This window comes from Stegostoma tigrinum, chromosome 1 (genome assembly GCF_030684315.1).
Source record: "Stegostoma tigrinum isolate sSteTig4 chromosome 1, sSteTig4.hap1, whole genome shotgun sequence".
In the NCBI taxonomy this organism is placed as follows: domain Eukaryota; kingdom Metazoa; phylum Chordata; class Chondrichthyes; order Orectolobiformes; family Stegostomatidae; genus Stegostoma; species Stegostoma tigrinum.
Genome location: NC_081354.1, coordinates 25,664,675 through 25,688,785, shown reverse-complemented (window position 1 = coordinate 25,688,785; position 24,111 = coordinate 25,664,675). Strand labels below are relative to the sequence as shown.

General features: G+C 42.3%; 1 protein-coding gene and 1 long non-coding RNA gene across 4 annotated transcripts in view; one reads left to right on the top strand and one right to left on the bottom strand.

Annotated features, from left to right (window-relative positions):
* The window catches only part of LOC125454788 (ETS-related transcription factor Elf-2-like), a 138,441-nt gene that overhangs the window by 10,557 nt on the left and 103,773 nt on the right, over window positions 1-24,111 (top strand). Inside the window, exon 1 of one of the 3 annotated variants that reach the window (XM_048535997.2) lies at window positions 9,916-10,003. The exons of 1 other annotated variant lie outside the window; for it this stretch is intronic. The gene's annotated coding sequence lies outside the window, so the exon portion shown is untranslated. Of the gene's footprint in view, window positions 1-9,915; window positions 10,004-13,998; window positions 14,018-24,111 lie in introns of those variants that run through there. One more of the 3 variants, XM_048536013.2, reaches the window with a different exon arrangement.
* On the bottom strand, window positions 4,961-9,837 carry LOC125454844 (uncharacterized). The gene is made up of 2 exons (XR_007248108.1): window positions 9,129-9,837; window positions 4,961-5,593 (listed from the first exon to the last, which is right to left on the bottom strand). It is a non-coding gene; the product is annotated as an uncharacterized LOC125454844 (long non-coding RNA).

The following is a 24,111-nucleotide window of genomic DNA, read 5'->3' as shown; positions in this document are numbered from 1 at the left end:
TCCCCTCCCCCATTTCTGAAGAAGGATCTAGGCCCGAATCATCAGCTTTCCTGCCCCTCTGATGCTGCTCGGCCTGCTGTGTTCATCCAGCTCTCCACCTTGTTATCTTAATTGGAGGATCATTCAGTTAGTCATTGAATCGCTGCCCTATGCCTTAAATGCTTGTAAATATAGTTTTGTACAAGTAAGAAATGTCAGCTTTGGTGAGCCATCACCGAGACTCAAAACAGTAGCCTGTTCTATCTCATGGATGCTGCCTGACCCCACTTTGTATTCCAACTGTTTTTGTTTTCAGCAAGAAATGCCTTTGCTTTGTTTGTTGGATAGAGTCAAACTCCAATGTTTGATAATGAAATGTGAGGCTGGATGAACACAGCAGACCCAGCAGCATCTCAGGAGCACAAAAGCTGACGTTTCGGGCTAGACCCTTCATCACCGAAACGTCAGCTTTTGTGCTCCTGAGATGCTGCTGGGCCTGCTGTGTTCATCCAGCCTCACATTTCATTATCTTGGATTCTCCAGCATCTGCAGTTCCCATTATCACAAACTCCAATGTTTGTTTGTTTCTTCACACGCACATAAAGATATTTTTACTAATAAAGCATGTTTTTGAAAAAAAAGCAATGCAACCAAGTTAGAGATAGCAAGAACTGCAGTTGCTAGAGTCAGAGCTAACACAGTGTGGAGCTGGAGGAACATAGGCCAGGCACCATCAGACGAGCAGAAATGCTGATGTTTCGGGTTGGGACCCTTCTTCAGATAAAGGGTCTGAAAAAGGGTCCCGAACCCGAAACGTCAACTTTCCTGCTCCTCTGAAGCTGCCTGGCCCGAAGCAACCAAGTTAGATTGGTCAACAGTCTCCAAGCTGTGGGCCGCTCTGAAGCATGTTTGTTTTTTCACATTTCTTTAAGCATTTCTATTAATTCAATACAAAAATACAATCATAAAATGTCAGAGCAGAAGTATGCCATTCAGCCCATCGAGTTTGTTCCGCCATCAAGTGTGCTCTGTCGTAGTGTTATAGAGTTGTACAGCACAATAACAGACCCTTCAGTCCAACTTTTCGATGTCGACCAGATATCTTACATTAATCTAGACCCATTTGTCAGCATTCGCCCTGTGTACCTCTAAACCCTTTCCACTTACACACCCATGCAGATGCCTTTTAAATGTTGTAATTTTACCAGCCTCCACCACTTCCTCTGGCAGCTCACTCCATTCAATTAGATCATGGCTAATTTGATAATCCTCTGTTCCACTTTACTGCTTTTTCACGATAAATCTTGGCTCCCCATACTTGTTACAATTCAATCACTCTCAGCTTTGAACATATATAACTATCCAGTCCTGATAGCCTCTCTGGTAAAGAATTCCACAGTCTAACTATTTTCCAAGGGTAAAATTCTTCCTTATCTCTGTCTTAAAAGGGTTAGTCCTTAACTCTGAGCTTATTGCCTCATTAGAGAGATGCAGGGCGGAGGCTGTTTAACAGTCAAGCAACATCAAGTTGAGATGAAATGTCCTTTTGCTTTCCAGTACTGGGAAAGCAGGATGGAATCATGTAAGTTATCGTCCAAGGTGAGGAGGCAAGGCAAACAAAATAAAAACAAATTGCTGGAAAAATTCAGCAGGCCTGAGAAGGCTCACTGGACTCAAAATCTGAACTGTTTCCTTCCACAGATGCTGCCAAGCCTGCTTAGCTTTTCCAGCAATTTCGGTTTTGGTTCGTAATTTCCAGCACTGACAGTTCTTTCAGCTTCTTTGTTGAAGGCAAATGAAATGTTGGCCTGTATTTCAAAGGAAATTGAGTATAAACATAAGGAGGTTTTGCGAATACTGCACAAGGCACTGGTCAGCCCATAGCTGAAATACTTTGAACAGTTTTATGTGCCTTATCTAAGAAAAGATATACTAACATTGGAGGCAATCTAGAGATTGTTCACGAGCTGTAGATGGGCTGCCTTATGAGGAGAGATTGAGTGGTGGGCCTGTACTCATTGGAATTTAGAAGACTGAAAGATCATCTTATTGAATCAAAGATTCTCAAAGGACTTGACAGGGTAGACATGAAGAGGTTGTTTCCCCCTATGGGAGAGTCTAAAAGCAAAGGACACAATCTCAGATTAAAAAGTTACCTAGTTAGGAGAGAGATGAGGATGAATCTATCAGAAGATAATGAATCTGCCGAATTCTTTCCCACAGAGGACTGTTGTGGGTGGGTCAGTAAGTAAATTCTTCAAGGTCAAGATAGCCAGATTTTTAACCAGTAAGAGAAACACGGGTTACAGGGAAAGATAGGAAAGTGGAGTTGAGGATCATCAGATCAGCTATGGTCTAATTGAATGGCAGATGAGACTTAATGCCCTCTATTCTATTATGCAATAAACTGCATCTATTTAAATTTTAATGGTACAAGACAAGAACTTTCGAAAGTTAATTGGAGTAGACTATTTGTAGGTAAAGGGACAACTGACTATTGGGAGGCTTTCAAAAGTGTGCTAATGGGAGTACAGAAGGCATTATGTTCCTCTTAGAGTGAACGGTAAGGCTGGTAAGATTAGAGAGCAATGGATGAATAATGATTTGAGGTCCTAGTCAAGAATAAGAAATAATCATATATTAGACGTAGACAATAGGATCAAATGTATGTTTTGAAGAATATAGAGTGTAGGGGCATTCTGGGAGGGAAATCAAGTAGGTAAAGCGGATATGAGATCACCTTGGCAGATAAGGTTAAGGATAATCCAAAGAGATTCTACAAGTACATTAAGGAGCAACTAAAGAGAGAGTAGGACCCCTTAAAGGTCAACGAGATTGTCTTTGTGTTAAACCTCAGGAGATGGGAGAGATAGTAAATGATTATTTTCATGTAAGTTTTGATTGTGGAAACGGAAATGGAGGCTAGAGAACATCGGGAAATAAATTGATGTTTTGACAACAGTTCACACTACAGAAGAGGAAGGGCTGGTGATCTTAGAAAACATAAAGGTAGATAAATCGCTGGGACCTGATCAAGTGATGGTAGGAACAGAAGGATAGAGCAAATGAATGTGCGGCTGAGGAGCTGGTGCAGGGGAAAAGGATTCACAGTTTTGGATTACTGGAATATCTTCTGGGGGTAAAAGTGTCTGTATAAGGAGGACGGATTGCACCTGAATTGGAAGGGCAGTAATATACTGGCAAGGAGATTTGCTAGAGCCGATTGGCAGGATTTAAATTAGTCTGGTTTCCTCCCACAGTCCTTGGGTGTGCAGGCTAGGTGGATTAACCATGCTAAATTAGCCATATTGTTCGGGAATGTGCTGGTTAGGTGCGTTAGCCATAGGAAACGTTGAGTTACAGGGAAAGGGTAGTGAGATGAGTCTGGGTGGGATGCTTTTCGGAGAGTCAGCATGGACTTGTTGGGCCAAATGACCTGTGTTCACACTGTAGGGATTCTGTGATTTTCTAGTAGGCATAGTTAGTAAGTTTGTGGATGACGCCAAAATTGTTGTAGTGGACAGTGAAGAAGGCTGAGATTACCAAGGGATCTTGATCAGTTGGTGGAGTTGGGAACCCAGGGAGATAGTGAGAAAATAGATCAATCCGAGACTGATTTGATTTGGGAAAAGGAGAACGTCAAACAGACAGGGACAAAGTACAGAATCAGGGAGGACTGATTAATTAAACTGCATTTATTTTAATGTAAGAGACCTAACAAGTAAGGCACATGAACTAGGGGCATGGTTAGCACCATGGGACTGAGATACCATAGCTATTACAGAGACATGGCTCAGGGATGGACAGGTCTGGCAGCTTAATGTTCCAGGGTATAGATGCTGTAGGAAGGATAGAAAGGGAGGCAATGTGTGGCATTTTTGATTCGGGATAAGATTACAGCTGTATTTAGGGAAGACATTGCTGGGAATGAGTCCAGGGAAGTTATTTGGGTGGAACTGAGAAATAAGAAAGGGATGATCACCTTGTTGGGATTGTACTATAGACCCCTCCGCCAGTAGTCAGTGGGAAATTGAGAAACAAATTTGTAAGGAGTTCTCCACAAGAATAATCGGGTGGCTATGGTGGGGGATTTTAACTCTCCAGACATAAACTGGGACTGCCATAGTGTAAATGGCTTGGATGGAGAAGAATTTATGAAGTGCGTACAGGAAAATTTTCTGATTCAGTGTGTGGATGTACCTATTAGAGAAAGTGCAAAACTGATGTACTGTTGGGAAATAAGGCAGGGCAGGTGACTGGGGTGTTAGTGGGGGAGCACTTTGGGGCCAGTAACCACAATTCTATCAGTTTTAAAATGGTGATGGAAAAGGATAGACTGGCTCTAAAAGTTAAAGTTCTAAATTGGAGGAAGGCCCATGTTGACGGTGTTAGGCAAGAAATTTCAAAAGTCGAATGGGTGCACGTGTGCATATAAAGGGACGGCTGGAAGATGGGAAGCCTTCAAACATGAGATTGCAAAAATTCAGAGACAATATGTTCCTGTTGTGGTGAATGGCAAGATTGGTAGGCGTAGGGAATGATGGATGACTAGAGAAATTGAGGTTTTGGTCAAGAATAAGAAGGAAGCATATGCCACGCATAGACAGCAGAGATCATATGAATCCCTAGAAGAGTATAAAGGCAGTAGAATTGTATAGTTAAGAGGGAAATCAGGATGGAAAAAAGGGAACATGAGATAGCTTTGGGGGAAAAAAAGGTTAAGGAGAACCCAAACAGATTCTACAAACACATTAAGGACCAAAGGATAACATGGGAGAGAATTGGGCCCCTTAAAAATCAGCAAGGCCGCCTATGTGTGGAACAGCAGAAGGTGGGGGAGATACTACACAAATATTTTACACCATTGTTTACTGTAGAGAAGGATATGGAGATAGACAACGTAGGGAAATAAATAGCAACATCTTGAAAAATGTCCAAATTACAAGGGTGGTGGTGCTGGACATCTTAATAACAATTCAGATTCAATGCTATTTTTTTGGTTTTATTTTCAGTTTCATGTCCAGTGTTGGTCTTTGGAAATTTTTTTTACAAAGACCTTCTCCAATGGCAGACACCTGGGGCAGGAGCATGGTCCTAAAGGTGGAAGGGTTTTCTGCTTCAGTTGGGAGGACGGGCCACATTTTCTCTTGAAATTATACTTTTTCAGCCTATTAGGTGTGTGTGCACGGGTAGAACTCCACATTTTGTGGGCAAGGAATTCTGAAACCCACCAGGACAATCCAGGCTCCATATCTAAAAAGGCACTTGGACATAATTTCACTTTCTGCAAGTGTATTCCTCAACTTCTCTTCATCAGCCCCAGACAATCCTGGAGATCTCAGAGACCAGGCATAAAGTGACACTATGACTCAGTGATGCCTTCATAAGAGGTTCTTCTGCTGAAAGATTTCCAGGAAGCACAGGAATTTACTTTCCAAATGGATGACAATAAAAAGATCAACCCAAGCAACATTGGCAGTCTGGATTGGTATGGCTGCAGAAGTCAGAGCCCATGAGTGGCTCAAGAAGACCTGGTTTCAGTGCTGAAGGAGGATATATGATCTGTGGTGTTCTGCCAGGGTGTGCACCATTGTTTACTCAGTGCTTCATGCTCCTATGAGAGAGAGAGAGAGAGAGAGAGAGAGAGCATTAACATTGTAAGGTTGCCACTGTGGAGAAATGCCACATAGGAAGTCGAGTACCAGACATCTCCATCAGATGCCTCATGTGCAACGGTGTCTCTCATTTTGTTGCAACTACCAATATAGCACCATTGACACCACAGTAGCGTTGCTGTCTCATAACTGCCAAGGCTGAAACTTTAAACATAACAGAAGCTCCAACACTAAAGTGGAGGCAATGGCCTAGTGGTATTATTGCTGAACTGTTAACCCAGAGACCCAGATAATATTCTGGGGAGGGATAATGGGAACTGCAGATGCTGGAGATTCCAAGATAATAAAATGTGAGGCTGGATGAACACAGCAGGCCAAGCAGCATCTCAGGAGCACAAAAGCTGACGTTTCGGGCCTAGACCCTTCATCAGAGAGGGGGATGGGGGGAGGGAACTGGAATAAATAGGGAGAGAGGGGGAGGCGGACCGAAGATGGAGAGTAAAGAAGATAGGTGGAGAAGGTGTGGGTGGGGAGGTAGGGAGGGGATAGGTCAGTCCAGGGAAGACGGACAGGTCAAGGAGGTGGGATGAGGTTAGTAGGTAGCTGGGGGTGCGGCTTGGGGTGGGAGGAAGGGATGGGTGAGAGGAAGAACCGGTTAGGGAGTTTTCTTGGGGCCTGGGATGGGGGTGAGGGAGGAGGTGTGGGGACAAGTGTAGCATTTCCTGCGGTTGCAGGGGAAGGTGCCGGGTGTGGTGGGGTTGGAGGGCAGTGTGGAGCGAACAAGGGAGTCACGGAGAGAGTGGTCTCTCCGGAAAGCAGACAGGGGTGGGGATGGAAAAATGTCTTGGGTGGTGGGGTCGGATTGTAAATGGCGGAAGTGTCGGAGGATAATGCGTTGTATCCGGAGGTTGGTAGGGTGGTGTGTGAGAACGAGGGGGATCCTCTTGGGGCGGTTGTGGCGGGGGCGGGGTGTGAGGGATGTGTCGCGGGAAATGCGGGAGACGCGGTCAAGGGCGTTCTCAATCACCGTGGGGGGGAAGTTGCGGTCCTTAAAGAACTTGGACATCTGGGATGTGCGGGAGTGGAATGTCTTATCGTGGGAGCAGATGCGGCGGAGGCGGAGGAATTGGGAATAGGGGATGGAATTTTTGCAGGAGGGTGGGTGGGAGGAGGTGTATTCTAGTTTTTTGCAGGAGGGTGGGTGGGAGGAGGTGTATTCTAGTGCAGGAGGGTGGGTGGGAGGAGGTCTATTTGACATTCCACATTAAGCAGAGGTTCACCTGCACATCTGCCAATGTGGTATACTGCATCCACTGTACCCGGTGCGGCTTTCTCTACATTGGGGAAACCAAGCGGAGGCTTGGGGACCGCTTTGCAGAACACCTCCGCTCAGTTCGCAACAAACAACTGCACCTCCCAGTCGCAAACCATTTCCACTCCCCCTCCCATTCTCTTGATGACATGTCCATCATGGGCCTCCTGCACTGCCACAATGATGCCACCCGAAGGTTGCAGGAACAGCAACTCATATTCCGCCTGGGAACCCTGCAGCCATATGGTATCAATGTGGACTTCACCAGTTTCAAAATCTCCCCTTCCCCCACTGCATCCCTAAACCAGCCCAGTTCATCCCCTCCCCCCACTGCACCACACAACCAGCCCAGCTCTTCCCCCCCACCCACTGCATCCCAAAACCAGTCCAACCTGTCTCTGCCTCCCTAACCGGTTCTTCCTCTCACCCATCCCTTCCTCCCACCCCAAGCCGCACCCCCAGCTACCTACTAACCTCATCCCACCTCCTTGACCTGTCCGTCTTCCCTGGACTGACCTATCCCCTCCCTACCTCCCCACCCACACCTTCTCCACCTATCTTCTTTACTCTCCATCTTCGGTCCGCCTCCCCCTCTCTCCCTATTTATTCCAGTTCCCTCCCCCCATCCCCCTCTCTGACGAAGGGTCTAGGCCCGAAACGTCAGCTTTTGTGCTCCTGAGATGCTGCTTGGCCTGCTGTGTTCATCCAGCCTCACATTTTATTATCTAATATTCTGGGGACCCGGGTTTTAATATTGCCACAGCAGATGGTGGAATAGGAATTCAATAAATATCTGAAAGTGAGTCTCATGATAACCATGAATCCATTGCTGATTGTTGGAAAAACCCATCTGGTTCACTAATATCCTTTAGGGAAGGAAACTGCCATCCTTACCAGGTCTTGCCTACAAGTAAGTCCAGACCCACAGCAATTTGTTTGACGATAAACTCTGAACATCCCTCAGCATGTAGTCCTAGATGTTGGAATGTGCCAATCTGTAACTCCTTGGTCTGGAAGACCAGTAAGTTTCAGGCAGACTCAAGACTGTTTTTCACCTGAGTTGATGTTTCTCCAAGTACAGTTAGTGTTGGACTGGGGTGGACAAAGTCAGAAATTGCATGACATCAGGCTATATTACAACAGGTTTACTTGAAATCACAAGCTTTTGGAGGACTGCTCCTTTGTCAGGTGAAGTCAAGAAAGTGAAATGACCAAGGAGCGATGCTTAGAAAGCTTGTGATTTCAAATAAACCTCCTGGATTCTAACCTGGTACAGTGCGATTTCTAACGATGTTTATCTCGGTTTGTTAAATCATAAAAATATATATATTTGTATATAGAGTCAAAAAAAGCAGTTCGGTTCTCTGCAATAGCATACCAATGTCTGTCTCGGTGTACATCCCGTTTGGAGCCATTGGATTTCATTGAAATCTAACTTACCGTCCTGCATGGAGTAGAGGATGAATCATGCGCATTTAATAAAGTGGTACCATAACTGACCACTGCAAGCTCTGCAAATACGGACCGAGGGGGAAATGTGCATAAACGGGAACGTATTTTCTCGTCCTCACAGTGAAGGGCGCCACATTGACATTACATTTTCCTACCTCCTGTCAACCTAATAAAAGCAATCCAAGCACTAATAGCTGCTTGGTGAGAGGCGGGATTTCCTGCTGTCAAATTAGGCTGATCAAATACAACGGAAAAAAAAGCAACCCAGCCCCAGCAGACTGTACTGTACAAACAGCAGCTCGAAGCGATTGCCTGAGGTTTGGGTTCACGGAGAGACTTTGGCAGAGAGTGTGTGGGTCGGAAGGCTTTTGCTTTATTCTGAGGGGCAGATCTTAAATTTCCATTTCCCGATCTTAATCGAACGATTCCGAAACGCGTTAAAACTCCAGACAGAACCCGGGGAACAGCGAAGGTTCTTATTTAGAACGCGGCACTGGCCGGCGATCCGTTCTATTTTCGAACATTGGGGACCGAACGTTCTAATTTGGAACGTGAAGCCGGACATACGCGTTCTATTTTCGAATGCTGGGTCGTCAAGGGTCTTTCAGGAGCAACATGAAGGACGAGGTTACTCCTGGGGATTTTGTTAAATTGTCGCCTGCTCTCGATTTAACTTCATTTTGCAGGCTAGAATGGTTGCCGCCTATGTTCCAATGACCAAAAAATAAATTATTCTCTCTGCTTCACGACAGCGAAACCTCAGCACTTACCCCTTTCGCCTGAGTGCTTTTATTTCAGGGCGGTGGGCGGAGGTTGGAAAAATCTCACGAAATAACTCCAAAGGTTCTCTCCCTTTCTCGTGACAACCGCCCGTCATATTCCTTTTCCTGTCTTGTCGATTTAAAAATACCCACGAAAGGAAATAAAAGGATATAAACAAAACAAACTCTGGTATGGAAGCGATAATTGCGCTGTGCTGTTAATCAAGAACAGGGAGGGAAAAATACAGGATTTAACTAACTAAACAGTTCAATTGGAATTGTGAGATAACAAGGTATAGAGCTGGATGAACACAGCAGGCCAAGCAGCATCAGGAACAATTAGAATTGTATTGTTTCTTAAAAAAGTTAATGTGACCCCGTTCAGAATGTTTTAAAAAATTGCAAAACTCAGCCCCTTTTCGAATTAATACTGCACCCGCGAGGAAAGCATAGATGACGTTTGTTGCAAGTTGAAAATATGGTTGGTGGGTGATGTAAACCAGCTGATTGTTTTTTTTTTCCCCTTCTTCTTCATCATCATCTCGCAGCCAGTGGGATAATTTCTGGGAAAGGGATTGTTTGTTGGTTGGCTTGACGTTGTGTTGCTGTGTAAGAATTTGGGAGGCTGGGGAGATGTGACCTGAATGTAGCCTATCAAGCCCTGGGAAGAGAGGGAGGCAGGCGAGTAGAGTGGAGTGTGCTCCGTTTCTCTGTAAACTGAAACCTCAGGCTTGTGTGGGGAACTGCAGGAGGACGGTAACCACCGGGGGCTGTCTACAGTCAAACATTCACACGGCCGATATCCTGGAGACACTGCAAAACAACACAGCCCTTCACTCCGCACCCAGTTGAATTTGGATCAGATTTGAAAGCCCCGGAGAGAGGTAAGAAAGCAGCTTTTTAGCTCGCTCCACTTGTACAGCCAGCACAGCTTAGAGGAATTGGCTGGACATGTTCAGCCGGTCAGTAACTTGTTTCACCTCCGAAGTTAAGTCCATATTTCAGGGTCCATTGTATATAATTTTGAGTATTGTTTGCTCTGTGTTTGGCAAATGCACGGCGCCTGCTTTCGGTTGAGTTCGATCCTCGTATTTGTTGAGTTTTTTTCTGCATTGGGCTCTTGAATTTCGGTTTTATTTATGACTAGGGCCTGGGGGAACCATGTTCTTCTCACCACCCCCCCCTCCCCACGCGGCCCACAACGTGGTGAAAAACGAAAGTAGCTTTTTCTCTTTTTTTTACAATATTCTAAATGTGTGTATTTTCTTTAACACCAAATAAGTAGGCTTTAAAGTTAGGATTCATACAACAAAGGTTTTAAAAAGGGAAATGAAAGCCCTTTTGAAACTTATAGGTTGATGTGCGGGTAGAGACGCCTGGGTCTCTGGTTTGGCCTGTGAAGTTACCGGAGGATCGAATGATTTAAACTGTGCTGAACGGTACAGTAGTTTTTGTAGTTAAGAGTCGGTTTGTTCACATCATTTACTTTTAATTTGAAGTTGCAGTTTTCTTTTAGGCACCAGTAACACTTGTGCAACTGTATACAGTTGCATACCAGAGCTAGATTGAGCAATTGATTGGAGCAATACTTTCTACTGTAAGTGGCTGAACAGCCCAAAATGAGTATTATCTTTACCAGTTGTCTCCTGAAAAAATGTACATCAGATATTTTAACCTAATTTAATTGAAGAGTTAAAATTAAGTAGGGAAGGTTTTTGCTTCTCTGTTTATTTTAATGAATGGAATTTTTTACTTTTGGAGAATTTGACTGCTCAGCTCTAATTCATTGGGGATACACTTTAACCATTGTGGGAAAATCTTAGGGAATGTTCTTTTCTGAATGATCATTGTGTGATATGGATCTTTTTGTATGCTTTCCTTACACTAATACTGAAGAGTGGTTGTACTATATCACTGAGCCTCTAGGATTGAAAAATTGTACATGCTTTTTCAGTGTCTACTGGATTGTCACATGATCAACAGACAATCTGAGACTGTTTCAGAAAATATTTAGGTGGCAGAGGCTTGTATGAAAATTAATAAGTAGGTGTCTTTAAAACATTTTAAAGGCATTTAGTTATGAAATACACTTGCCTTTTAATTACTCTTAGCATAGAAGGTCAGTTGCATTATGTCTGAAAAGGCATTGTCGAAGGGGGAAAGATCAGACTGAGCTTTCTTTCACCCTCCCACCCCTTCCTCCTTGCTGTTTTCCCCTCAGTCGTCATGTTGTGTAGCAAGTGTTTCGGTACTTGAACTGCAGCACAACACTTAACCTTTAGAGCAGGCTTAAAATTCTAATATACTTATTTTGTAACTTCTTAATATTCAGTGGTACCAAAAGGAGAAAAAAGAGTTGCCTTTAAATGGCACTTGATCGCATTTCTTAATGGGCTCAGAGTGCAGCGCTTACAGTAATTGCTTCTGGAGTGCAGCAGCCATTAAATTGAAGGCACAGTGTCAATGCTGTATAATGTAAAATTACATAAGCAGTTCCAAGAAGAATGACTCATTTATTACTGGTGGTTGAGGATGGCATATTGGAAGAACATCAGGAATATTCCCTGCTCTTTGAGTATGACCTTTTGGTATAAAATGAAGGTTGGCTGCCTTCCAAGTACTAAAACCTAAACACCCAAAGATGAGCACCTTGCCCTATAATCTGTAAAAGGAGTGCAAAAAGTGGTGTAACCTGCCTTTCAGCAACTTTCAGTGGATAAATAAAATAAATCCCTGACACTCACTTTAAAAATCAACAAGTAACAATTTATTTATCTAACTTCAACAGTGAACCAAGTAACTAAACTATTAACACACTGAATAAATCCCTTCTAGCTACTGACTATTCCTAACTATAAAGCAAGATTTTAATGGTATGCTGTTCCAATAAATATAAGTCCCACTTGTATAAAATGTGAATCATGGAATTTAGTCTCCTGAAATGACAGCCAGGTGACTGCTTCCAGAATGTTCTATGCCATCTCTGTCGATTTTTCTTTTGTCAGGAATGTTAACTATTTGTGCAGTGGGCACTTTTGTTTAGATATTGTTCTTTCTAAGGCATTGAGGAGACTGAGAGAGCCAGTGATTCCCTCTTGAGAGCTGAGGGATGTTAGCTGTGATGGATGCCAGTTAGCTCTGGGGCTAATCCCAGCTGCATTCTTCTTTTATACCCTTGATGTATCTGAATGTCTTACGATAGGATTGATCTTGTGTTGTCAAAACCATCAAATTTAAATTTTTAATTGGTTTTTGGAATCTAAGTGCGTGGTTGAAATTGAATGGCTAAATTCAAGAGCTTGTTATCTTGGTTAAAAACTGCTGCTTGGCCAGCTAACTGTACAGCCTCTCGATACAAATGTTTAAAATCGGATACTCTGTTCTTGTAGACTTTCAAGCTGTTGCTGACAGACATCCATTTTAAATCTCTAAGAATAGAAAAAGCACATTTGTCTTTTAAAGGGACCACACAATGTCTCCCCCCGCCCCCCAACCCCAGCATTTTACAAACACCAAATTCTAACTTCCCACCTCCCAGTCCACCAGTACAATACCCAACTTCACAACACATTTTAATGTTTTTAATCAGACCAGAGCCTTTGAATAGCTGTACGAGGTCTTTATTTGGTCTATTTTGTGCACCCGATTTCTAAAATGTGGTTTGAACTGACTAGATATCAGAGGTCAGTGTACTACCAATTCAACCAAACTGTTGTTGGTTTTTAATGCTATTTCAAGTGTTTAGGACCACATTGCCTTGACTTGTAAAATTTCACTTCTGTACACATTTCTGCTTGTTACTTCAGCTCATTCAGCAATTCATTCGTGTAAAATAAATTAGTAATGATGGTTTGGAAATGGGAATATTTATACATCTTTAAAATAGATACATATTTGTGCTGTTAGAAATGTATATCCAATGCATTGATAAGAATTTTGTGTAGGTAATAGGCTTTAAAGAAAAATCCACAATTAGTACTTATCCTTTTTCCTTCTATTTCATTTATTCTTAGAATGAAAATATTTATGTATTCGCTGTAGGCTAAACATTGGCATTATGAGCATTCTAATATTTTGAGATGACAGACTCTGAAATTTTGATGCACATCCTTCAGTCTGTATATAGGGTGCGAGTTTGTATCCAGTGTTTCAAGTTAAGTGTAATTCTGTCATGAGTAGGATTGTACAAGTAGAATCTAGAATAATGCAAAGCTGACAATTTATAGAATCTGTACAGTGCAGAAACAGGCCATTCGGCTCGGCCCATCCCAATCTGCCAAAGAGCATCCCACCCAGACCCACCCTTACTCTATACCTGCATTTCCTACCGTAGGCGCCATGGGCAATTTACCATGACCAATACACCTAACCTGCACATCTTTGGACTGTGGGAGGAGCCTGAAGCACCCTGACGAAACCCACGCAGACATGGAGAGAATGCACAAACTCCACACAGACAGTCACCCAAGGCTGGGATCGAATCTGGGTTCCTGGCACTGTGAGGCAGCAATGCGAACCACTGAGCCACCGTGCCACACTGATCTAATCTTTTTCAGTAGCTCCTTCTAATTTGCTTTAAATGTTTGCATGATATGAGAACTAGTTTTGTAGACCTGCAGCGAAATAGTGCCCTTTCTTATGCTAAAAGAAACTTGAGGCCCTACTGTTTTGAGATTTAGGCCGGGAAACCTTGATTTATATTTTTGGTGGGGGACAGAAAAATCTTTGTTCTTCGCAGTGAAGTATTTTACATAAATAAAGTTGGCTACATAATAATGAATATCCTTCGCAACGACTTTCTGTAATGCATATGTCTGTGGCTCTTGTTTTCTCCTTTCTGTAGTCTGAGGGCTAGGTCAGATGATGAATGAGAGCCTGTGGCACTGGAGTGAAAGCAGGTACGTTGAAATACACAGGTGCAGTGCATTTTATTTTGTTGCTGATCTTACTTAGTAGTACTCCGGGAAGGTCATACAATCTAAATTTTTGTCTTGGTAAATTTATTTTTTTTTAAAAAGAACTTTTTGTTATAATATAATTCTGGGGCGGATGGAAGTCAAACCTGGTGTATCCGGCCTCGAGGTAGAGTCATTACCACTGGCTCACAAGACCCTCTAGTTTAGATTTCATAATCACATAAAATTGCACATTTCATCATCCAATCATCAAAATACAAGTTTATTTACCATTTTGGGTGATCGCTGCCCTTTTTGGATCATGTCTGATATATCTTAAGTTATTTAGAAAGTGAGTTCCTTATACTCGATAAGGAATGTAGATTTCCGAGTGATTTTTTTCACTCTGGCTCATGGTGCCGACACCAAGTATTCAGTCAGATAAAGAATAAAATGTCAGTCAGATGTAGAGTAAATCTCCTCCAACAATGTGCATGTGCCTAATCTCTGCCTTCTGTCGAATGTCTTCTCAGCTAGTGTGACCTTTTTTGTTCCCTTCTTGTGATCTTTGAGTGGGACTGCCAGTGCATTGCTTTAAGACCGCCTCCTTGAAATAGGTGATGTTAGTCTGTTCTTGTGTCAAGCGTTATGTCCAACAGAGAGCCTAATCCTTTGTCTCCTCAGTTTTTGCTGGATTTGAAGACCTATCCCACACTTATTAAGGACCCTGTTATGAGCCACTCTGTTACTTTCCCTCAAGATTTGGACACTTGTTATGGGCTTTGTATATGTGAGGTTGAAGTCAATTGTTTCTGTAATTATGTTCTCCACAAGCAATATTGTTGCTAAACCTGATAGAATGGAATATGGACAGTTTGAATATCAGCTAGTTGCAATTGGGAGAAAGCTTTTCCACATGATAGTTTTCTCTCTGACATTCCTAGAACCAATCATGCTAATAAATAAATTACTTTTAATAATCATATTGATAATTTATTGCATGAAAATTATGGCAAACTTATTTAGATTAGAAATATGAAGAAAAAATCCAACTTTCTTAGTGACCACACTGTGTAATTTAAAAGAATGCAAAACTAAAATGCTATCCATAGCAGCTTCACATACTGTAGTTGTTCCAGAGTATTCAATATGGTAGGCTGAAACAATCAAGATCATATTCACTCAACTGGGAATTAAACTTAGGGACGGGTACTCCAGAGTGAAGCCAGTGAATGAAAGTAGTGGATTTCTTGTCCTGCTTGTGGGTGCACGCTGTTCATTGCTGTGACGTGTTGAAGGAGTCAACAAATTAATGCTTTTGCGCACGAGCAGGCCAGAGGCTAGGAATACTGTGATGAGTAACTGACTCCCTGAAACCTGTCCAACCATGTGCAAGGCACAAGTCAGAAGTGTGATGGAGTACTCTCTACTTGCCGAGATGGGTGCATCCCCAACAACACTCCAAGAAGCTTGACACCATCCAGGACAAAGCAGCACAGCCTATTGGTACCACATCCACAAGCATCCACGTCCTCCAGGACTGAGGCTCAGCAGTAGCAGCAGTGTGTACAAGGGCAGCAGGTACATGGGAATGCCACAAGGTTCAAGTTCCCCTTCAAGCTACTCACCATCCTGATTTGGAAATATTTCACTGTTTCTTCACTGTCACTGGGTTAAAATCCTGGAATTCCCTCACTAATGGTATTGTGGGTAAGCCTATAGTAGGTGCACTGTAGTGGTTCAAGAAGGCAGCTCACCACCACCTTCCCAAGGGCACCTAGAGCCGGGCAATAGACACTGGCCAGCCTGCGATGCCCACATCACACAAATAAGTAATACAAAGCTAAAACTTCTGCCTTAAATAGAAGTTTGCTATTCTCAAAATATTGTACTGTTTTTAAAAACTTGTTTCCAAAGGTATGACAGAATTATAATTCATGTTTTTTTCTGCTCTTGGACTGACTTATTTTTGAGTAATTTTCTCAAAGCCCAATATATGCAGCGAATGGAGGTTAAAAAATTGTACCAAATAAACTTGTAAGGCATAACTTGAAACTGCAAAGGTAAATTGTTAATTCTAACAGAATGCTTCAGTGTTGTTTGGCTCAGGTGTGAGATTGAATTGAATGTAGTAATTGGATGGTAATTGAAACAAAGCAAAGATGTGATGTTCTGTGGTTGTGTTTTTAAAGATGCTCGCCTCGTTGTAAATACCCAAGTTAGGGTTTTTGCATACCAAAAAAAGAACAGATCAAGACCAGAACTGTGCTGTTGTCCATTTCAGTCATTGGATAGATTTTGTGATGTGCATATATTACTGTTCCTCACAAATTGAAATAGGAGCAATGGCTGAATTAAGCTGCAGTCTTCAATTCTGTAAGACCAGCAGATTTAGGAATGGAAATATGCTATTCAACCCAATAAGTCTGCTCAGCCATTCGGTGGGATCATGGATGATCTGATAGACCTCAAATCCACTTTCCTACATTTTTCCATAACCCTTGCTGGTAAAATTCTGTCTATCTCGACCTTGAATATACTTAACAACCCAGTCTTGACAGTCTTCTGCAGTAAAGAATTCCACAGGGAGGAAATTCTTCCTCATTTCTGTCTTAAATGTATCACCCCTCTATTCTGAGATTGTGCTGTCTGATCTTGGACTGTCAGAAGGGGAAAACAACATTCCTGCATAATACTGCGATACCCCTCAAGAATCTTGTTTCACTAAGTCACCTGTCATTTTTCTAAATTCCACTGAATATTGGCTCAACCTATATAGCTTCTTGAGACCATAAGACTGTCCCTTCTTACCTGGAATCAACCGAGTGAACCTTGTCTGGACTGTTTCCAATGCTGGGATATTGTTCCTCAGATAAAGGGGCCCAAAATTGTTTGGTGAAAGAAACTTCCCTACTTTTACACTCCATTCCATTTGAAATAAAGGCCACCTTTCCACTTGCCTTCCATTATTACCTGCTGAAGTTAGATGCTAGCTTTTTGTGTTTCATGGACAAGCACTCTTGAATTCCTCCTGTTCTGTAGCTTTCAGCTCCTCTATTCTTTTTGCCAACGTGCATGACCTCCCATTTTCCTTGCATTACATTTCCACTGGCCAACTTTTTGCTCACTTGCTTAATCTGCCTGTATTCCTCTATGGACTCCACATAGTCTTATTGGCTTGTCCCGCCACCCATTTGTATGTGTGATCCGCAAACTTTTCGATGGTATGTTTGCTTCCCTCATCCAAGTCATTAGCGCATATTGTAAATAATTGTAGCCTAGCACTGATCCCTGTGGCACTCCACAGTTAAAGGTTGCCATCCTGAAAATGCCCTCCCTCATCCTAACTCTCAGTTTTCTATTAGATTGTCAATCCTCTGTCCATGGTAATGTATTCCTAATCAACTTATTTGAGGATGTTATTACACACCTCCTGGAGTGGGTGAAACTTGAACCTTCTGCTCAGAGATAGTAACACCGCTACTACAAGCACCCACTTCCATCCATGCCAATCTACTACTTACAACACCATCTTATTAAGTCACCTTAATGAGTGGTACCTTATCAAACATGTTCAGAAAGTCTAAATATGTTAGAACCACTGCTCCCTCTTTATCTGTCCTGTTTGTTGTCACCTCAAAGAATTCTTATTAGCTTGTTGGGCATGATTTCCCTTGCATGAAACCATGTTGTTTCTGTTTAATTATATGTATCTTGAACTTCTGTCCCCTTGTATCCTTGACAATCGATTCTTAACATTTTCCCAATAACATGTTAAACTAAGTGGCCTTTCATTTCCTGTTTTTCTTTGTCATCTTCCCTTTGTAAATAAATGTATTACAATGGCAATTTTCCAATCCTCCGAGTTTTCCAGAATCCACAGATTCCTGGAAGATTACTATCAGTGCCAGTGTTATCTCTGTAGCTACTTCTTTCAATATCTTAGGATGCATCCCATCAGATCCTTGAGTTGAATAATTGCTTGTACAAACTGGGTCCTTCATTCATTCCTAACACAGGGCTGATACTGCGGGAGCAGTATCAATTAACTCCAAAGAATAGCATTAACCTTTTCAGAATGTCACTGGCTTGATGTGTTCAGAGAAACATTCATTCTACATAATGCTCTATTCTTTTGAAATAAGCATTGCTTTAATGTTGCTCAAATAGTGCCCCTTGAATTTTGCAATATGTTTTGTAAGCTCATTAATTTTTCATTTTCAAACACGTTAGAATTCTGCAAAGGTTGACCTTTTCTAATAATCTGATGCCATGTTAATCGTTTAACCACTGTTGGATGGGAAACTGTGTGTTGCCTGCTTAGACTACCAAAGGTGAGAGAGAGAGGGAGGAGTTGACTTTACCTGTGTATCTTAATTATATTGTTAACATACCATTAGTGCTAGGTGTTCCTACCCATCCTCTGACAAATGGCAATCTAAAGCAGGCCATCAGGCTCCTGATTGCACCACTGTTATCTAAAATATCAACTGTTCACCACAAATGTGGAAAATTGCACTTGTGGTTCTGTTTTTTTTACGAAAAGCCCTTGTATATTGTGAGTATGTGTATTTAATCTTTGTGTTTTTGTTGGGAAGCCCTAATGAAGTCTGAATTTTGAGTGCATTATTTCCTTGGTTACTGAGTGGTGGTAGATTTTTTTTTCAAGTAAATGAAAACATGAAGTGTGGTGTGCCATTTGAGTGTTTGTTGTACTTGAGAAAGTGAGGGGTGCTGCCTTAAATCGCTGCAGGCTGTGGTGCGTAGATTCATCTACAGTGGTGTTTGAAAGGGAGTTCCACAATTTTGACCCAGTGATGTTGGCCTTAAATTCTACTACCTAGAAGAACGTGGGTTTGGGTGAGTGCTGTGAAGGAACCTTGGTCACAAGGAAAAATGATCCAGACTAGTCCGAGGTTCAAGGCCGTGGTCATAGACATTTGCTGACAATTGCTGTTTTCCTGTATGCACTTTTAAAGTGTTCTGTGGTGATTGAAGCCATCCACGCAACCACAGCACTGGGAGCAGCAAATCAACCCCATAGTGCTCTTAGTTTTGGCACTTTCTGACTGTATGGTTGTGCCACAGTCAGCCCTGTAAGAGCAAGAGCAGGCTGAGCTGATCCAATTTGTTGTTGGAACACAAGCCTGAATCTGGCTGCTGCTGACAGTGCACCGTCATTTTCAGGAAGACAACATCAAGGCTCACTAGAATGTGTTCATTACTGGACATGGGTGCAAAAGCTTATTAAATGCACCTATTTCACATTTATTTGAACTTGTGTTCTTCGTGTGATCCTGTGATAACCTCCTTTCCCTTCACTATCCCTAGTTAAAGATCCTCTACGATTAGTGTCATCAGTGTTGAGTTTTTAATAGGGAATTGCTTTAAAATGCCCAAATGATCAGGTTTTCGTAAGGAGGAAAACAGACAGGATAACACTGTGGAGCTGGAGGAACACAGCAAGCCAGGCAGCATCAGAGGAGCAGGAAAGCTGACGTTTCGGGCTTAGACCCTTCTTCAGAAATCACTTCAAATAGGATGCTTTCTATGGTGCATCTACAAAAATTGGTACGAGTCATTGTGGATATGTCGAATCTCCTTAGCCTCCTGCTGAAGTAAGGACGTTGTGGTGCTTTCTCGATCGTTGTGTTGACGTGGATGGATCAGGACAGATCATTTGGTAATATTTACCCTGAGGAACTTTAAGCTCTCGACCACCTCTACCTCAGTGCCATCAGTACTGACAGGTGTGTCCTCCACTCCTCTTCCTGAAGTCAATGACCAGGTCCTTCATTTTGCTGACATTGAGGGAGAGATTGTTATGTTTACACCATGCCACTAAGCTTTTTAAGTCTTTCCTGTACTCTTTCTTGTTTTAAAATCTGACACATTATGGTAGTGTCATCAGTAAACTTCTAAATGAGGTTAGAGCTGAATTTGGCCGCACAGTCGTGAGTACGTAAGGATTATAATAAGGGGCTGAGTAAACAGCCGTGCTGGGCACTTGTGTTAAAGATTATTGTGGAGGTGCTGGTGGTGTCGCCTGTCCTTACTAATTATGGCCTGTGGGTCAGGAAGTCAAGGATCCAGTTGCAGAGGGCGGAGTAGAGTCCTTGGTCTCGGAGTTTGGAAATGTGTTTTGTTGGAATTATGCTCTTGAAGGCAGAACTGAAGTTAATAAATAAATTGACCTTGAATAGTTTCTGTTAACTTGGAAAACGTTTGAGCGGTTTTGTTTGTATTTAATTTAGGATTTCTTACCTGTGTACATTTCTGTACACCATTTTTAGACTAACATATGGCATCAGTCAAACAGCTTATGCTTTGTTTTGTACATGTAGCTTTTTTTTTCTCTATCCATCTACAATTGTGTGCATAAGTATTTTTATCATACTTCAAATGTGACTGAGTCATTTAGTATGTGATGATGTCTATAATCATTTAGACGTATGTGTGTCTTGGCTTTTGATAGGAACTTATAGAGCTTCAGTTATAAGAGTTAAAAAATGTGTAACATTTTTTAAATTGACTGCACTGAGTCTGCTTGGAGCAGCAAGCTGGCTTATCACCGTAATAGGGAAATTCTAATTATTAAAGATGCTTTACAATTGCTACAGTATTGTTCCATTAGATCCCTAATTTTAGAACTAATTTTTGCTTGTGGAATTGTATGAGAGGATTTTTGTAAGTGCGTAATATGTTTTTTTTTAAAAAAGCTGTTTGTAATAAAACGAAAAGTGAAATTCTAATTGAAAATGGACACTTTTTTCTCCTCTTCCAGGCTTGAAGCCCATAATTTTCTTCCCATCTTCCAGAATATATGTGAGGTATCCTAGGTGATAGACAGAAATCTTGCTGCGAGTCCTCTTCAGGGCTGCTTCAGTCTGCCTATAGAAGGTATATAACTAACTGTTGTACTCTTTGCTCAGCCTTGGCTTTGGGGTTCTTGTCCATTGCTGGGCCCGTGAGCCATGTCATCTTCCACGAGTGTTGGCCTGGCCTTGCTACCAATTAACTTTCTGGCTGGGGATTAGATCCTGTTTCCAAGACATAGCTCATTACTTACTCACCTTCAGCTGACACAATCTCGCACGTTTCTGTTGTCTTTCCCTCCAGATGTTTCCAAGATTAGTTCTTGCTTCCGTTGTTCTGTGATTTTTCTCCTGCTGCAGTTTCAATACAATCCGTTCTTTCGAGATCAGTACCTGCTTCTTGTAGGCCCAACACAATTCTAGTTCTTATGGACTTGAACAACTTGACTGAATAGTTTAACCCCCTTTTGATCCTAGAGGACAATAGTTCCTTTCGTTCACGCTGCGAATAGGAACATTCTTACACGTTGCAAAGATAAATGACATCATCACAGTTTGAAATTTCATTGCACTACCAATAATCACAACTTTAAAAAAAATCACCTTTCTTCACCCCTGTTAACAGCAAATCTCTTTTTTTTTGCTGCCTGCATCTTATCATATCTTACCACATAAAGTCTTTTGTCCATTCTTTTCCTTCCATCTGTTAAGAATGATTAAGGGGAACTTTTGATAGAACATTTATACAGTCATCAGTGTGATTGCAACATGTGAAATAATTTTTATCCGTGCATGTATCATAGAATCCCTACAGTGTGGAAACAGGCCCTTCAGCCCAACAAGTTCACACCGAACCTGAGAGCATCCCACCTAGACCCATTCCCCTCTAAAACCTACCAAATCTACACATCCTGAACACTATAGGCAATTTAGCATGACCAGTCTGCCTAACCTGCTCATCTTTGGACTGTGGGAGGAAACTGGAGCACCCAGAGGAAACCCACGCAGACACGTGCAGAATGTGCAAACTCCACACACCGTCACCCAAGGGTGGAATCAAACCCAGGTCCCTGGCCATGTGAGGCAGAAGTGCTAACCACTGAACCACTGTGCCACTCTCAAGTATATTTACATTTTCACCCCACTTGCAAAAATCCTCTCACACAATTCCAGGAGGTTTTGTCACTACTTCTAATGCCTGTTGTGCCTTCTGACTTTGCTGTAATTTATCATATTGTTCCTGTGCCTATTTTAACCTTTTCTAACCTAACCTATGTTTTCTAGTAGATTTGGTATTGAAACAGAGAAATGCTCATTAGAATGTGGGGTAAATGTGGCAGTTCTGACTCTGATTAACACACAAGGCATGACCACATTCCAATTGGAATTATTTCGCTCCACCCTTTTTTACCTTAGTTTTCCCCTTCAGGGTCCTGCTCAGTCTCTCTATTATGCCCCTGGACTGGGGGCGATGAGCTATGTGGAACTTGGTTAATTCCCAGCATTTTCATTATGTGCACCATCTCACTGGCAGTGAAGTGGGATCCTTGATCTGATTTTACTCTACAGGTTAATCGCTAGCAGCTCACACCAGAATGTCAGCAGTTACCTGTGCTGTGTTGATTCTGGTTGGAAAAGCTTCCACCCACTTAGTAAAAGCGTCAATAATTACAAGACAGATTTGAACCGGTTTTTGCATGGGTGACAGTCCCACATAGTACTTTGTAAATATATTCGGTGACCATTCACTGGCCAAATACATCTTAATTTCCCCTTTTAGGTGTACTGCTGTTTGGTTTTATTTTGTTATTTTGAGTGCAAATCAAATGGCTTTCCATGTAATTTTTTGTGCTTCACGTTTTCTCCCATTCTTGGCTATTTTGGTCCCTCAATTTAACTCCTTTACTTTGTTTATATTGTCTCTACTCCTTGACGCCCTTCGATGTCATAACATGGGAAGATTGTTTGGTTCCTATCCTTTATCAGCACTAAATACTTCCCTTCCTTCATTACCAGGCCTTTGTCCAGTTGTATTGGATTTCCACTTGGTGTACTCTTTAGCCATTCTCTTCATTTTCCCCGTTTTAGCATGAGGGTTTTGATCCTGTTATTAAGTCCGCAACCCTAATCTGGGATGTTGTAATCTCACGCACCTTCCCGTGTCCTAACCAGAAGCACACTTGGATTCCCAGTTGTGGCTTCTACTCTGGCAAATTCATTGGCTATCCTGTTTCCTTCCAGTGTGTTTATACTATGAGACTTTACTTTCATCTAGACCGTTGCTTGTGCATTCATGCTAGAAAGCAGTTGTAAGAAATGTTCTGCTACTGTGAGCTTCCATGTGTCTCCCACAGCCTGTTCAGGATGTCAACAAGAATGTTCAGTACTGCTGTTTCCGTTCCCTGCATGCTCCCTTTTTTTTTCATGCAAAGGGTCCTGAAAGGGCCTTTGCTGTCACTATCTGGCACTCATGAGGGTCCCCTGTTCAAAAAATAAATTGCATTTAAGAAGTTGGTAGGTTTGGTGTTCTCCCTGGGAGTGTCCTGGCCCTGCAGAAGCAAGGTCCGGTGGGAAAGTTGATTCTGACCTGAAGTGACTATCTTTTTAATCTGCCATCCAAAACAGATGAATGGGTGCTTGTCTGGTTACATGGGACTGAGTCCTACAATATGTATAAAATACTGTGTGGCCCAGAAGATGGGCACCAGGCCCCTCAGACTCCCTCACCGTGAAGCTGTAGTATATCAGATCAGAAACTGTGAGGTTAAAGCAACCGGACACATTCGCCCAAGCCTTTCCTGTATTAGGACAAACTGTATTCAGTCCCTGCTACCTCCAGGGCAAAGGCCATGGATGAAGTGGCATCCTTAATGCAGGGCATGTGGCTAATGCTTGTTTAAGCTGCACTACCACAAACATGCATTCTGCCATTGAACCCACTTTCTATTCTCCTTCAGGTGTGGCGGTGCCGCTGTTGGACTGGGGTGTACAAAATCAGAAATCACATGACACCAGGCTATAGTCCAACAGGTTTATTTGAAATTCCAAGCTTTCGAAGCAATGCTCCTTTGTCAGGTGAAGTGGAGGGAAGTGCGAAGGCACAGAATTTATAGGCAGAGAGATAATGGCAAGATAATTCCAGGTAATTAAGAGTGCCAAAAGGTAAGTACAGATAGTCTGAGTGGAGTGTCAACAGGCTGAATAACAAGGCTTTGCAGGTAATCAAGAATGTCAAATGGTGTTGAGTAAAGTGTCAACAGCAGAATAGCAATTGGAGGGATG